The sequence below is a fragment of the Carassius gibelio genome, chromosome B1, assembly GCF_023724105.1.
Source record: "Carassius gibelio isolate Cgi1373 ecotype wild population from Czech Republic chromosome B1, carGib1.2-hapl.c, whole genome shotgun sequence".
Lineage (NCBI taxonomy): Eukaryota > Metazoa > Chordata > Actinopteri > Cypriniformes > Cyprinidae > Carassius > Carassius gibelio.
In genome coordinates this window covers 8899158-8911342 of record NC_068396.1, presented here as the reverse complement: position 1 = coordinate 8911342, position 12185 = coordinate 8899158, and the positions used below count along the sequence as shown (strand labels likewise).

At 39.5% G+C, this 12185-nt stretch overlaps 1 long non-coding RNA gene across 1 annotated transcript; it reads right to left on the bottom strand.

Annotated features, from left to right (window-relative positions):
- Positions 1-3511: 3511 nt before the first annotated feature.
- On the bottom strand, positions 3512-5023 carry LOC127948527 (uncharacterized). Its single transcript, XR_008152099.1, has 2 exons — positions 4786-5023; positions 3512-4509 (listed from the first exon to the last, which is right to left on the bottom strand). It is a non-coding gene; the product is annotated as an uncharacterized LOC127948527 (long non-coding RNA).
- Between the last annotated feature and the right edge of the window lie 7162 nt (positions 5024-12185).

Below are 12185 nucleotides of genomic sequence, written 5' to 3'. Positions count from 1 at the left end.
GGAATAAATAAGGAGTTTACTGAGGACGAAGGAGAATACAGACAAATCTACATTCAAACATACCAACAATCACGGACGAGGGAGAACTCAACAGAACGGGTATTTAAACAATCAGGAGGTGATGAGGGAACTGGAAACAGGTGGGTAGAATCAATTAACCAAAACTAGGAGGAAGGTGACCAAAAAAGTGACGTGATAGTTCGCCCCCTCCCGGAACGGTGCGTCCTCGCACCGCAAGAGGAATACCAGCGGAGGGAGGGTGGGGGTTCTGGAGGCGGGTGAGGAGCAGGCCAAGAGCAGGTGACGAGGGAGCAGGGGGGAAGGGGCCAGGGCGGAGTGGATGGAGGGAGGAGCCCGGAGCCAGATGGTCCACCAGAGACGAGCCAGGACTGAGATCCATGGTGGAGTCGACGGCGGGAGGAGCCATGGTGAAGGAGGGGTCGACGACACCAGGGGGCCAACAGGTGGAGACTGTACCGGTGGGTGAGGAGCCCAAGATGGAGCAGCACAGCCGCAGAGCCAGGGTGACGTCGAGGATCCGGAGGGCCTAGGTGGAGCAGAAGGCTCAGGCGACCAAGGCAGAGGCAGGGTTCTGGCAGAACGCTGTGGAGCCGGAGCGACCGAGGATGGAGGTGGAACCGGAGGGAAGGAGGAGCCTGACAGAGCTGGAGGGATGGAGTGACGAGGTGGAACCAGAGGAGTGGAGTCCCGAGGCGGCGGATGGTCGACGACTGACCAAGGTGGAGCCGGAGGGACGAGGGAGCACGGTGAAGCAGGTGGGGAGCCAAGGCTGAGCCGCTGGGTCGAAGGACCGAGGAGGAGCCCAGGGCTCTGAGGCTGGAGGCGGAGACAGGGCCTTAACGCGCCAAGGCGGAGCAGGAGACTGGCAGTCCAGCGGCGAACCATCGCACCCAGATGCCGCGGACTGAGGGTGAGCTGCGGGACTGACTGGCACCAGCAGGGATAACGAGGAACTGGCTGGTCTAGGAGGAGGAGAGAGAGGAAGGATGGGAGGAAACACAGGAGGATCAAGGCTGGACGGAACCAGCGGAAGTGGAGTAGGGAAACTGGCAGGTCTAGGAGGAGGTGGGAGAGGGAGGCTGGGAGGGAATACAGGAGACACAGAAACTTCAGAGCTGGGCGGAACCAGCAGAGACAAAGAAGATTCAGAGCTGGGCGGAATCAGCGGAGAAACAGAAAATTCATGGCTGGATGGAACCAGCGGAAATGGAGCAGAGGAAATGACTGGAGGAGGTAGGAGTGGGAGACTGAGAGGGTATACAGGGGAATCAGGGCTGGACGGAACCAGCGGAGAAACAGGAAAATTAGGGATTACCTCCATAGATCAGTCCATCAGATCCATAAGTTGCTCCATGTTTTTTCCCGAGATCGCATACAGCTCACCCTCAGTCACAGGAGTGTGGGCAGGGCTTTCCTCCACGCCCTCGATCTCCACGAGGACTCCCACGATGCACGGTGTTGCCGGCTCGCACACCTGGTCAGTCGCGCTCTCGAGATCCTGCTTCCTGTCGGTGGATGGCTCGGGCTCTGCGGCTGCGGTGGGCTCTGGCACCATGTGGCGTGATGGTGGCTGGCTGGTCTCTGGGTCGGGAGTGGGGATGGAGTTATCCTCTTCGGCGGTGCTGATGGTCCATGCAGATCCATTTTTCTCCAGCACCCACTCCACAAAAGTGGCGAAATCCTCTCGGGGACCGTTCGCTGGCAGGCGTGCCTTACTCCGGTCGGGGAAGTGGGTAAGGCATGCCAGATCTAAAAAGTCCCTGGTGTGGTCCTCCAGCGAACGGTCCAGTTGCTCCAGGCATAGGAGACGGACTGCTGTGATGGCCATTCTGGGAGAGGAGAAAAAATATATAAAAAACCAAAAAGAAAGAAAAATGCCGCTAAATTAACTAAACGGTTTCGGTCCGTGATTCTGTTACAAATTAAGGTAGTGCTAAACATAAAACAAAGTGCAAGAGGATGATCTGGAATAAATAAGGAGTTTACTGAGGACGAAGGAGAATACAGACAAAACACTAGATTACATTCAGCATATAGACATTTAGGTTGGGTTACAAACATCTACATTCAAACATACCAACAATCACGGACGAGGGAGAACTCAACAGAACGGGTATTTAAACAATCAGGAGGTGATGAGGGAACTGGAAACAGCTGGGAAGAATCAATTAACCAAAACTAGGACACATAAAAGCAAATTAAGTATGTTATTTTTGCTGCTTAAGTACATTGTATTTGTAATTAATTTAAAATGTACCTGTATCACATTTTAAAGTTACAAACCAGATTGAAGTTGTGACAGTACAAATTGTGAGTAAAAAAGGAATGGAATAATTTACACGTCTCATAAATTTATATTTTATTCACAATAGAATATAGATAACATATCAAATGTTGAAAGTGAGACATTTTGAAATGTCATGCCAAATATTGGCTCATTTTAGTTTTCATGAGAGCTACACATTCCAAAAAAGTTGGGACAGGTAGCAATAAGAGGCCGGAATAGTTAAATGTACATATAAGGAACAGCTGGAGGACCAATTTGCAACTTATTAGTTGCATGAGTGTGTGTGGCATGGGCATCTTACACATCTGGAAAGGCACCATCAATGCTGAAAGGTATATTCAAGCTCTAGAACAACATATGCTCCCATCTAGACATCGTCTCTTTCAGGGAAGACCTTGCATTTTTCATTATGACAATGCCAGACCAGATACTGCATCATTTAGAACTTAATGGCTGCGTAGAAGAAGGATCCGGGTACTGAAATGGATAGCCTGCAGTCCAGATCTTTCACCCATAGAAAATATTTGGTGCATCATAAAGAAGAAGATGTGACAAAGAAGACCTAAGACAGTTGAGCAACTAGAAGCCTGTATTAGACAAGAATTGGACAACATTCCTATTCCTAAACTTAAGCAACTTGTCTCCTCAGTCCCCAGATGTTTGCAGACTGTTATAAAAATAAGAGAGGATGCCACACAGTGGTAAACATGGCATTGTCCCAACTTTTTTGAGATGTGTTGATGACATGAAATTAAAATGAACTTATTTTTCCCTTAAAATGATATTATCTATGTTGTATTCTGGATAAAATATTGAAATTTGAAACTTCCACATCATTGCGTTATGTTTTTATACACAATTTGTACAGTGTCCCAACTTTTTGGGAATTGGGTTTGTATATTAAATGCAATAAGTTGAACTTTTGAGTGATTAATTTAAACAACTTAAGTAGGTCTTAAGTGGGACTTGTAGGTTCATATTTATATGTACAATTATATCTTGATAATTGCTTCTAGTGCCTTTAAAATATGGTTATAGTGTACTACTAATGTACTGACAAGCAATTAATGTGAACTACTTTAATGTCAGTTAACAATACACTTAAGTGTGAATTAAATGTAATGTTTTTGACCACATTAATGCATATTATTTGTACTTAATCTCAAATATATTACAGTTTATAATTACATTAATTGCAATTAGTTTAACTTTTGAATGATATTTTTTTTATTATATTTTATATGTAATTTGAAATATGGTAAATAAGCAATTAATGTGAACTAAAATATACTTCAATGTCATATATCTAATAACCTCTTAATAACCTAGATACAATCAATGCAACAACACAAAATCGAAAACCCATACATTCATTGACAAAACAATCTCTCAAACAAATACACAAAAATGTTTTTGCTGATGGACAAGAAAAACCCAACACTATACAGTCACAACACTTCAACTTATAAGAAAGAGTATGGAGAAAAATGCTAATTTCCACTTATTGGGGACCTAGAAATTTCAAAATATACTGGTATTACTATCCTTGTGGAGTCATTTGGTCGCCATAACATATATGATTACTAACACACAGACAGACACACACTTAATACAAATAAATAAATAAATAAAGATTATCATTCATTTAAAAAAGTATCATTCAATGTACAACAAACGAGACCTTATTGTAAAACATTACCAAAGTGGGATACTTGTACCCCTGGTTTTACAGACAAGGCTTAAGACCAACCCCAGACTAAAATGTAATTCTGAGCTGTTTCAACTGTTCTCACTGATCTTTAAAAATACCAGTGCCTTTGTTTTGTCTCAAGATGCAAGCCAGTACTGTTTTTTTCTAAGGCATGTTAATGAAAAATACATAAAAGTCCTTACTGAACTATGATCCTGACTTAGTCCAAGCCCTGTCTGTGAAACCAGGCCAATAATTCTCAAACCTTTACTAGCACCAACATTAAACAGGATTGAAAGTTTTCTTCTAAAATCTTACTCCATCATGAGTGAATGCAAGTTTGACTAAATTAATTAATTAATTAATTAACTAACTAATAAAAAAAAAAAAAAAAGAACTCCAAATGAACTTGCTCTCCATCGGCACTAAACTTGTCATGAAGCTGCTCACTATCTCTCCACAGTGTGTGAACGGAGATGTTCCAATGAGGCAGGGAAGTCCAAAACAATTCCTTGAGGAAAGAAATAACAATTGTTATAAAACATATCCAGTCATTATAAATGTTTCAGTTGAGTTAAAGCAATAGACACAGTTGCAGTCTTAAGTTTATACACTCCTTGCAGTATCAGCAAAATGTTAATAATTTAAGCACTAAGAGGGTAGAGATGTAGAATAATAATAATAATAAAAAAAATGCTATTACTGCCCTGATGAAGCAGTATATTCTGCAAGGTGTGTGTAAACTTTTGACCACATCTGCATCACTTAAGAGCTGAATTATTGTTACCTAAATCATCAGGCAAACATTGTAGAAGAATACTGGAAGATGTAGAATTCCAATGACCACACCATCTTCACTGACACTGGGCTTTAAAAATAGATAGCATTCTTACAAACATTTTATTATTCCTACTTTACAGAGAACATAACTCTATCAATTACCAAATAATAGATAAATATCCCTTTTTGAATATTAAAAGAAAAAAAATCATCATCATCTTGCCTTACATGCTTCTCTTACACATGAAGGATGTTCCTGTATTTACCACATCAAAGCTACTGACCTCATCCATTGGTTTGTAACCTGTAAAATATATGATGATTAGAGGGGGGCTGTAAATGCACAGAAGGGAATATATTACTTGCAAATGGAAAAGATTCAAAGCAGTTAAAATCCATAGGTATAGTGACTTAATATAGCACTTTTAGCTTGTAATGTGATCAGGGTGAGCTGACTGGGCAATAATTCATTAAAAACTTTTATCATCAGCTCTGATATCTCCAGTAACAAATCTGTACTGATCCTGCAAAATGAATAACTCCAGATAAGTAAAAAAAAAAAAAAAAGTACTACATATTACAAACACAAACAGTAACAGAACATCTTGCTCTTTAAATGCAAAAAAAAAAAAAAAAAAAAAGCATTATTTCTAGAGGTGGCTGCATTGAATATTACTTGTGGTTATAATATAATATTTCCATCCCAATGAAGCACAAAGTCACTTTTACGTACTTTTAAATTAAATGTTCCCTCCTGATGGAATGACCTGCCCAATTCAATTCGAGCAGCTGAGTCCTTTGCCATCTTCAAGAATCGGCTTAAAACACATCTCTTCCATCTTTATTTGACCCTCTAACTTTAACACTCCCTATTCTAATTCTATTCTTAAAAAATCTAAAAATCTACATCTATTTTATTTTCATTTATTATGCAATTATACTGAATATGTATGTGTGTGTATGTGTACCTCTAACTAGCTTGCTCTATTCTTTTTTTTATTCTATCTGTTTTCTTTTTATTTATCATATTATGTAAAATCCCATGCTACGTGTACTGTGTTAACCTAAATGAGACTTGTTATAGCACTTATATATCATTGCTCTTTTTGTTGTTTTTGATTGCTTCCACTGTCTTCATCTGTAAGTCGCTTTGGATAGAAGCGTCTGCTAAATGAATAAATGTAAATGTCATATCGATTATGTACATTAAATATTGCAAGACCAGATCTCTGAATTTTGTTCAGTAGCATTAAATTTAATCTTAAATCGTTCAATTAAAATAAAATATTGTATTTTCAGTAGCCAATTTATTTTTGGTCCACACACGCAATCACATTCTGATATCAGAATGCAGTCAGAGATAAATTACATGATCAACTTCCTCCCGAGTTCATGTAGCAAGAACTGCCATATGGTGAAAGCTGCACGAATGGAAAGACTAAATTAAGTATAAAGAAAACTTAAATCAAGATATACTTACCTGATTCATTGTCTGCAGTACATACATGTCTCATCTGTAATCATCTAAACGTGGCGCTCTGTTGTTCCCTTCTTGTTTGTTCCCTCACACACACACACACACATTGCAGTTACACAAAACATTTTTCTAAATCTGGTGAAGTAGTGCGCCGTCATGACGTAGTATTTTGGTGCATGCGCATTAAACAAGAGAGACACTGAGTGGTTATTATTTCAAGCTTTTCATTTCTACTCAAGTTCAAGTTGGTTCGTTGGTTAGAGTCATTCACCTAACTAAGAGTCATGTTTACAGTGCAGTTTAGCCTATAATAGAAACCAAATGTAGGCTATTTGAATGCAAATTAATTTGGTTTAGATTTGTTGAATTTTTGCTTGCAATTAATGCACTTAAATGTCTGTTTAAGTGAACAACATAATGAAATTGAAAGTATTCTTTACTCAGATGTAAATTACGGTACTATTACATATAGATGCTATACTCTATTGAAAGGAAATTGTATGTCAAATATTATGTAGAAAATATAATTTATAGAATTCATAGAGCAGGAGCTGGTGATGAAAATTTCAACAATAAGAGTTGGCTATACTGAATAAGAAAGTGTATTGAAGTTTATTTGTATTAATTTAATTAATGCATATAGTATATAAACTAAATAGTAATACATTTAAAATACATTAACTATGTATATAATGTAATTTTGGAGAACACACAGTTGAAATTAAAATCAATTATTTTACATGCACTTTAGTTTATTGATAAATATATACAAATAAGTGTAATGTTTTAAAACACAATAACATCATAAAAACATAATCAACATGCATGCAGACTTTACAATGATGACACAAGCTTGTACTTACGTGCTAGTGGTAAACAAAAAGAGAGAGATGAATCACACTTTGGCAGTTGGGAGTTTTTGTGTGTGCTGAAAAAAACAAAAGAGGAAGAGATAAGGGCTTGAGGTAAGCAGTTTTATGTTTTATGCCACTCTGAATTTTTTTTATATTCTTTGAGTAAATGTTTAAGAAAAGATTTGAAATAAAGAAAAAGTTAAAATACATAATCTAAAATAATTAATAGTTATTACAAATACATTAGTACTAACTGGGAAGACGATGGCTTGCGGTGTAAAGCACTACAGGCTTTTGATCTTGTTTTTCTAGGTTTTCAGGTCTTCAACTGTTTTTCCCCCCTCCTTCTGTTTTCTGGCTACAGATAAAAAAAAAACAAAAAAAAACATTTGCTTTCACATGTTGTGGTAAGGTCAGAATTTTAAGTGGCCCAAAAATTATGGTACTCTACTATTATAGCCTTTATAGCCTCTCTCTCTCTCTCTCTCTCTCTCTCTCTCTCTCTCTCTCTCTCTCTCTCTATATATATATATATATATATATATATATATATAAAAATATGTGATGACTCCACTCATCCCGAGGTAACTACAACTATATTGAAGGGGTTGTACATATAGCAGTCAACAGACGACCTTATAAAAAAAATAATAAATCATTTTATTAGTTTGTGGATTTGCTTGAGCCAGAAAGAGCTACTGAACATAAATAAAATGTGCAAAAGGATTTTGAAAAAATACCCTTAGAAAGAGCTACTGCATTACTTCATTAGCTTGCGTCTGACCTGCAGCGATAACATTCTGGCTTGGTGGGGTGTCAACCAGCGAGTCATCTGATTCTGACCGTGTTCTTTTAGTACTCTGAGTCTGAAGACTGGATAGCATATTAAGTGTTGTTCATTGTATTTGTATTTTTACCGAGCCGAGTGTGCACGTTTCACACACCCTCTCCGGCCACGTTGAGTTGTTGACACTGACAGCGTCAAAAGCGACGCATGTGCTTTTCCAACACAGTCTCACTCCTTACTCGTCAAATGTCTGATGCATGGTCAATGGATCTGGCGTCACTTTTTTGACGCACTGGGTATACCTTTGGTGTCATTTTTCAACGTGCAGGTTAGTCCGATAGACTTCTATAGAACTCAACAGTGTTTAAATTTGATGTCTTTGGTCAGCAGACTGCAACTCATTGTCTGCCTTGTAAGGGTCGAGACTAATTAAATACAAATAAAAAAGAATAGGCTACAAAAAATTATATATGACAGATATCATTTTATCTGGCCCTCCAACTTGTTTTTGAGGTTTAAAAATCCTCGCAATCTGATATCAAAGTGCTCTCTGTGCAAAGGCTTAGCGTGTTCATCAGTGGTGAGTTTAACAACACTCAACTGCAGGTAAAACAGCATTCAGCGGTGAGTTTAACAACACTCAACTGCAGGTAAAACAGCATTCAGCGGTGAGTTTAACAACACTCAACTCCAGGTAAAACAGCATTCGGTGAGTTTGACCAAAGCAACACACCACTGCAGGAAAAACGGCATTAAAAGGTGAGTTTAACAATGTTCCAAGGCGAGTGCAAGTAAGCAGTTTAACCGTTTCTTACAACCCAATCTCGCTTATCGCTTATTCATAGTTTATCACTATGAAATCACGTTCAAGAAGTCTCATTCACCACACAACGTGATACTTGCCATCAGTTTACATGTGCTACAGGTTCGGGTGAGTAGATGTAAATACGCTCTTTTAATGCCTGTTATAAAATGTATTCTGTCTTCTTTATTAATCAGATTAGCGCCGTATTGTTTACTCGCTGTATTATATCAGTCATCTGAGGCTGTCTTTGAGTTTCATGGCGTTTAACTAAATGAACACACCTGCTAACTAGTATGAATAAACTTCACATGACGTGCCATATACTTTCAATATATTCATTTCATGACAAAGATGTAAATTTGTAGTAGAATCATGGTAACCACGACACGTACAATAGTAACAAATTAAATTTGAAGTTAAAACCCAGGAACGGGACATTTACCTTGTTTTTACCACTGGTCCCCCTCCGTTAAGAAGGTATATATAATCGAACTCACCATACCCTGGGAGGATTCCAATTGAGGAGGCATATGAACGGAAGCACCTGCGGTATGCCGACCTAGCCGCCGAAGCAAAACATTGTGGCTGGAACGCCGAAGTCCGCCCAGTGGAGGTTGGGTGCAGAGGGTTTGTGGGAAGATCCACCACAAAACTGCTGAGGGATCTGGGAGTTAAGGTCCAGAACCAGCGCACAGCCGTTAAAGCTGCATCAGTGGCAGCAGAAAGAAGCAGCCAGTGGCTCTGGCTGAAGAGGAACGACCCCAGCTGGGCCCCCAAGTAGTGTGCCAGGAGATAAGTCTGCTTTGGCTTGACTCAGGGAACACGACGTCTCTGCCATACACAGTCCCCTGAGATGTCCGCCGCTTGGCAACAAGGTGACTCTCATGGCTAATTGGACTTGGGACGCAAGCTGAGGTCTGATCAACCTAGAGCTGGCCACCTCTGGGGAGGGTGTATACTGTCAAAGGCCGAAACACCCCATGACCCAGAGGAACACTACTGATGATGCATCCTATAAGTCCAATTCTTCTGCTGTAAGTCCAATTCTTCTCAAGAATCTACCATCCACCATTCACCGACAACTCCACCAGTTACTCGCATGTGCTCGCACAGGGAGTCTCCATCTCATCCTGTGTTTTCTATAATCCGTAGTTTTACTATGGTATATTAATAATCAATACAACAATACAATAATCATCAAACTAACTATGGTTGTACAACTGTAATGGTCGTTTTTGATGTTCTTTTATATGACAGATATCACACTATCACATTTACTGTACCATGCTTTTGATACCTTTTTATGTAAATCCAAAAAAAAAGTAAATAAATAAAAGGACACATTTTTCCCCCCTTGCAGTACCTTCATGTCAGTTTATATTTGAAATATTTTGCTCACAAAACATATTAAAATTCTGTTTATAATTCTATTTTATTCTACCACAACCATGCCCCCCCGACCGCCCCCCCCCCCCTCATGTGAGATCTCGGCAAAAAGTCTAATAAATTTATTCCAAAACATGATACATGATGGGATACATTAAGCCTGGTATAGAGCTCCGGAGCGGTATTGGAGATAGTGTGGGTTTAGTGTGTGTTGAAGGCACTGCACTTTGGCATTATTAAGACTTGCGCACTACTGATAACAGTCCTGTTAGCTTGTAATATTTTTTTTTATAATTCATATGAATATAGCTTGTTATTAATGACTTGCTTTTATTAATGGAAGCATTTAACATTTAAAGGGATATTTCACCCCAAAATGAAAATTGTCATTAATAACTTAATAACCCTCATGTCGTTCCAAACCAGTAAGACCTCCATTTATCTTTGGAACACAGTTTAAGATATTTTAGATTTAGTCCGAGAGCTCTGAGTCCCTTCATTGAAACTGTGTGTACGGTATACTGTCCATTTTCAGAAAGGTAAGAAAAACATCATCCAAGTAGTCCATGTGACATCAGAGGGTCAGTTAGAATTTTTTGAAGCATCGAAAATTAATTTTGGTTCCAAAAATAGCAAAAACTACGACTTTATTCAGAATTGTCTTCTCTTCCATGTCTGTTGTAAGACAGTTCAAAACAAAGCAGTTTGTCATATCCGGATCGCGAACGAATCGTTCGATGTAACCGGATCTTTTTGAAACAGTTCACCAAATCGAACCGAATCGTTTTAAACGGTTCGCGTCTCCAATACGCATAAAACCACAACTGACTAAAGCTGTTAACTTTTTTAATGTGGTCAGGATGGTACATAGGTGTAGTGTTGCTGGTTGCGACAGCACTGCTGGACTGCATAGTTTTCCAGCAGACTTGAAAATTAGGCACTAGTGGTTGCATGCACTTTGCCTGGAAGATTGCGAGTTCCTGCCTAGAGCTGAAGTGAGCAGACTGCATTTTACGCGGGATTGCTTCTCCAACGCAATGGAGGTGGAAATGGGCTTCTCCACACAGCTCGCACTAAAAAGTGACGTGGTGCGGGAGTTAAGACCGCAGTTTGAGCCAGCGGCTCGAATTGTTATGGCTCAGGCCACAGACACCTTGACATTCTCCACTTCAGGTGAAGGTGGGAGAGAAAAGTCCTCTACTTCAAATGAACGCTCTGTTGCAAAGCTACTTGCGTCACTACAGTCACTCCCCATTTTAGTGACTCTGACAGCAGCTGTCAATCAATCCGTCACTGCGGGTCTCAGGTTCATGCCCCACCCTCGGTTCATTCCCTTTATCTCCGCTGTGCTCTCCCCACTTTTCAGCATTTTTCAAATACTGCCAGTGGGTGGAGTCAGGCTTTTACCAGGGCTTTAGTTACAGTACCCTTTAGGCAGAGGCAGGGATACATTGACCAGAAAGGGGGAAATCCCACGCATCCCCCCTTTTAAATCGCACCCTGAATAGGCTAAACTACACATTTCAGAGAGCGTGTGACAGGAGTCGTTTACTCTGACTCGCACAGCAAACGCTCACAAGTGCAACATTCCTTCAAATGAAACCGGTTACTAACACGTCGCCTTCTCCCTTTGTGGTCCGAAAAATTAGGAAGAGGAGCATACAACACCATGATAAGGAGATTCTAGTGTGGGTGAGTGAATACGGTTGATTTTTTTATTTTAAGAAGTAACCCAAAAACTACAATATGTTTATTCTGTGACATCGATAATTTAGGATTATATCACTTTGAAGATATCTGTTTAACAGTACTACAGTGTCTAAATTTGCAATGTTTTATAGGCTTTTATAATATGATAATGATAGGTCTATAATATTCAAAAGTGTAGCAAAGCAAGAAACATGATGCTTTCAAACCAATCTAAAAAGTTTACAATCATATAATTTAAAAAGAATGTAGTCTGGCAGAGTGGTTGCTAGTGCACAAGAAAGTGGGTGAATGATGGATCATATTTTGTGGTGGTAAAGATTATGAATTCTGACTCGATTGTTTATGTCTTTATTTTTGTGTTCTCCCCCAGAATTCTCAACTTGATTAA